Source organism: Ceratotherium simum, chromosome 27, assembly GCF_057802395.1.
Source record: "Ceratotherium simum simum isolate JZ-2026a chromosome 27, ASM5780239v1, whole genome shotgun sequence".
NCBI classification, from domain to species: Eukaryota; Metazoa; Chordata; class Mammalia; order Perissodactyla; family Rhinocerotidae; genus Ceratotherium; species Ceratotherium simum.
The window spans coordinates 13,094,386-13,099,621 of NC_141926.1; the positions used below are offsets into that span (position 1 = coordinate 13,094,386).

Genomic DNA, 5,236 nt, shown 5'->3' on the forward strand with positions numbered 1-5,236 from the left:
ATCATTGTTTCGTCACCTAATGCTAGTAGGATTTCAGGAGTTTGTAAAAACATTTTGGGCACGTCACACAAGTGGTAGTTTAATGTTCTGAAATGTCTAGGGTTTGCTATTTCCTTCCCAATAAATTTTAAGGCTTTATAACCAAATCACAGAGTTGAAGGCTTCACGTTAGGAGAATCAGTCAGAATTAGGATGAGGGTGAAGACAGTCAGCCTGTCTTGCCATCCTCTTGACTAGTTGGGCCCCCCTCCCACCAAGACAAGAAGCTGGTTTTTGTTTCTGATTTCAAATAAAATTAATCTCTTATGACTTTATGGATAGCGCCTCTAACAGACATTAATTTTTTGTCAATAGTTTGCAACTTCTGGTAGCAATGGGATAAGGCAAGTGTGAGCATCCCCTCTCACATAACAGAATCTGTCAAGGTGTTGTCAGTAAACTATTGGACAGCAGGGTTTAAGGTCTGACTCTGGGAGGATACAGTGTCACCAGTAGGTGGAGTACTTGGTCAGAAATCCATGGGCCTGTGGGGAATGTATGGAGAAGGTTGCTGGCTCAGCTACTCAGTATTTGAAGCAGAATCTGAGGGGATGCTCATGGTCCAGATAGTTTAGCAAATATCAGGAAGTGGGTATTTACCTAGATGAGGCACAAGACTAACTGGAAATGTGGAACATAAGTGAAAGATGGTACCACTAAGTTGGAGTGGTCCCCAATGTTGGGTTCTACAGGCACCCTCTTGGGTGACAGAGCCCCAGTCTTTACTGCACACTCTCATAGTCCTCCAGGCCATGGCCCTCTCCATCTAGCTGGCTGATGCCCTAGAAGACATCATAGCGTGGAACAGTTGGTGGATTCCAGCCACCTGCCCTTCAGCAGGCAGCCAGCGGATCCCCAGCTTAGCTGAAGGCACAGGCTTGGAGGGGTTTCAGGAACTAGGCCCAGATAGTTCTCTCATGACTGGCTCTCCACCTGGATACATAAATCTACCCATTCTATTGCACTTGTTTAAATATCTGGGCCAACTTTTCTTCCAGATCTCCTAAGAGTCCCCTCCCTCTTGGACATATATGTTGCAAGCTGGGTTCTTCGCACAAAGTTAACAGCTAGTAGCTCTCCATTCCCTTCACCCTCCTTCCCCCTGTCCCACATTAGCTGTACCCCAGCACCACTACCTGGCAGTCAAATGCCCGCCAGGTGTATACATCAGTCTCCTGAGACTTTGGGTAGCATAAGCCAGTTCCTCAGAGCATGTTCAGGCCCAAGTTCACTGAAAAAATTGAGTTTCTGGTGCCTCAAAGTTAGATTACACCCTCAACCATGATGACCTTCTAAATGACCAGCCACCCACTTCTGTGACATCTCTAGAACATATCTCTATATCTATAGCATAAAGGTTTCCTTCCATTATCTTATTCCAATTCTGAGTCTGCTTCCAGTAAGAAAAGGTGATAGTGGCTTGCTCGAATGAGTCTCTGCAGTTGGCTCTAATAAAGAAAGATGGAACAATTGTGCATGGGGGCTGCTTATTGTCAGTTTATGGATATGCTGTTCACTGGTTCTATTGCCTTAAAGAAAGGGAAATTCCAAGCTAAGGTGGAACATGAATATATCCAGAATTTTTTAATACTACAAGCAGGTTTTAAGAGAATGAAGGTTGACAAAATACATATCTTCCTTGACTTACACTGGGGTTACATCCTGATAACATCATAAGTTGAAAATATCGTTAAGTCAAAAATGCATTTAATACCCCTAACCTACTGAACATCATAGCTTAGCCTAGCCCACCTTGAACGTGCTCAGAACAGTTCTATTAGCCTTCAGATGAGCAAAACCATCTAACAGTCTATTTTATAATAAAGTTTTGAACATTTTGAATACTGTACTGAAAGTGAAAACAGCATGGTTGTATCAGAGTATCCGTTGTTCACCTCGTGATCATGGGGCTGACTGGGAACTGCGGCTCGCTGCCGCTGCCCAGCATCATGAGAGAGGATCGTACCGCATATCACTAGCCTGGGAAAAGAGCAAAATTCAAAATTCGAAGTAGAGTTTTTACTGAATGCATATCACTTTCACAGCATCGTAAAGATGAAAAAATCAAGTCGAACCATCGTGTCAGGGACCATCTGTAATTCTTGCAGACAAATCACTGAAAGAAAAGTTTCAAGTCTTTTAATGTGTTCAATAGTTCAAGAAAAATTTTGATGCAAAGTGTGATGGAAAGGCTATGACCCTACCATAGCTGCTAGACAAGGTCAAGATACGTCAGGAGCATCTTCCCGTGTTGCTATAGTTCTGAATAAACCCGCAGTGCAGCTCCTCAGAGGCCCATTTAGACACAAACAATTACTAAGACAGGTTCTGGCTTGGAGAGAAAGAATCTTGGCTTAGGCAATGGGAATGACACAGCAGCCAAATCAATGCAGCAGGTCAGTGTATTGAAACTGCTGGCAAACTGAAGAGGCTAAGGATTTCTACTTTGGAAAGCTAAGGAAGGTTGAATTGATTTGCCAGGAGAATGAGGAAGAAGTTTGCCCTGTACTGGGAGTGTGGCATCTCTGTGCTACAGATGAAGCTTTGTGACTCTTAATGAAGGAAGAACTAACAGAGTATTAACAGCCTGGACCAGCAGTAAAGATTGGGGCTCTATCACCCAAGAGGGTGCCTGTAGAACTCAACATTGGGGACCGCTCCAACTTAGTGGTACCATCTTTCACTTATGTTCCACATTTCCAGTTAGTCTTGTGCCTCATCTGCAGCAACATCTGAATTCTTCACTGCAAATCATGTGCTTAACTGTACAATACTCTCCTTTATTATTCTTAGAGGACTCGCTGGTTTCTCCATCTGTAAACAAAAAGCACCTCTTAAAGTGCCTTTTGCAGAAGTCTCATTCCTTTTCCAGTAAGTCTGAGTTGGGATCATTTTTACTTACAGCACACTAGTAGCATCTAGTGGGTTCATCTCTGAAATGGAGAGGCTGATCTTGGGCACTCATCATTGGGTTGCTGGTAAACAGCGATTTCTGAGAGAGTGTGTTATGTAATATACTGAGCTGGAGACTTCATAGAGAAATGTAAAGACTATTGATTCACTGAATTGAAGTAAGCTACTGTGAAATATGGTGATGGAACATTTTAATGAGTTTTACCACAGGTGATAAGAGTAAAAAAAAAGAAATCCAATGAAAAAATTTCAGTTCTTACCTCATTTGATCCCTCCGCCCTTTTGAACACCATATAGAGTTACTCCTCTCTCATTTAAGAAAGGATTTAGAATAAGGTTCATATCTTTAGAATGTAATAGGTGGATACTTTCTTTTCAGACTTCTTCAATTACTTCTTTTTTAGCAGTTTTATTGAGATATAACTCATATATTATACAATACACCCATTTACAGTGCAAAATTCAGTGGTTTTAGTAAACTCACAGAATTGCACAACTATCACCACAATCAATTTTAGAAACTTTCCTCACCGCAAAAAGAAACCCGCACCCATTAGCAATCACTTCCTATTTCACCCCAACCCCCAGCCCTAGGCAACTGCCAATCTACTTTCAGTCTGAATGATTTGCCTATTCTGGCCATTTCATATAGACGGAATCATACCATATGTAGTGCTTTCAGGCCAGCTTCTTTCACTTAGATAATGTTTTCAAGGTTTATCTAGGTTTCAGCGTGGGTCAGTGCTTCATTCCTTTTTATCGCCAAATAATATTGTATAGTATGAATATACCACATTCCACATTTTATTTATCCATTCACCAGTTGATAGACATGGGTTGTCTTCACTTTTTGGGTATTATGAATAATGCTGCCATGAACATTTGTGTACAAGTTTTTTTGTGAACATGTGTTTTCGTTTCTCTTGGGTATATACCTAGCAGTGGAATTGCTGGGTCATATGGTAACTCTGTATTTAACCTTTCAAGGAACTGCCAGACTGTTTTCCAAGGCAGCTGCACCATCAATTACTTCTTATCTTAAAAGTTTCTCAGTGTCCAGAAATTTAATCACTATTTAATTAATTTTCTTCTTATTTTTCTACAGTTTTTTTAAATTCATTAATCACGTATGGACTTTATTCAGTATGTAGTGAAAACCTAAATTTAGATTTTCCTCCAAATGCCTAGACAGAGATTGCAGAATCATTGCTGAGTAATCATCAATCTCCTCGTTGATATATATTGCCTTCTTTTATATATCACATTTTTATATTTAATAAACTACAATTCTAGGTTGTTTATGATGTTCCATTGATCTATGTCCAAGTTAATACCACATCATTTTAATGACTGTAACTTTGTTTTAATAATTCATATGACTAATCTCTCAGAATCACTCTTCATTTTTGGAATATTCTTTGTTTACTATTTCAGTTGAACTTTAGAATTCTTGTATCAACTCCTTTGAAAAAAAATCCAATGGAGATTTTTAGCACTATTGCATTAACTCTATAAATTAACTTCAGATAAGATTATTTTTACAATATTTAATTCTTCTACCTTTAAAAATGCCATGTCTGCAGTAGAAATTTCCAAACAAAACTTGCGGTATTTGGTGACTTGTTTGTTTTATGAACTAAAGAAAGGAATCAAAAATGTTTCTGGGGTTTGCGGTCCGAGTGACTACGAGGAGATTAATATGAGCCAACAGAGTATTGCTAATGGTTACCAAAAAGAAAAGGGAAGATTTTTCAATGTTACTTTAGAGGACAGAAAAACAGTCAATATCTCAAAATTACTAGGAGACAGATTCAGCCGTACATAATGAACCATTTAACACAGTAGAGTTCTCCAAAAACAAACAAAGCTGCTGTGTAAGGCAGTAAACCATTCATTTCTGGAGGCATTCAAACTGAGGACTGACGACTGAGGATCAAGAAGACAGCCCTCCTATTTCTAATGGTCTGTGTTGAGTTTTTTTCTCCAAGTGGGGGTGACCTTAGTATAATTGAAACAAGAGATCCGAACTCATGGAGAAGAAATATAAAAGATCAGGGTCAAGGACTGAGCTTTAGGTAGTGCCCAAAGGGAGGAGAAAGAGGAATCAAAAGGGGAGAGAGAGACAATGTGATCAATGAAGTAAACACCAGAGAAAAATCACACAATCATGGGTGACAATGGAGGACCAAGGAAAGCTTGGTTAACAGTCAAGTTCCACAGAGAGGGTACGTAGATTAAGGCTTAGAAAGAATCACTGGATTTGAAAAGAAAGTCATGAGAAGTC

General features: G+C 39.7%; 1 pseudogene; it reads left to right on the plus strand.

Annotated features, from left to right (window-relative positions):
- Nucleotides 1–1,500: 1,500 nt before the first annotated feature.
- Nucleotides 1,501–2,589, plus strand: LOC101395414 (microtubule-associated protein RP/EB family member 1 pseudogene; annotated as a pseudogene).
- The last annotated feature ends 2,647 nt before the right edge of the window (nt 2,590–5,236 follow it).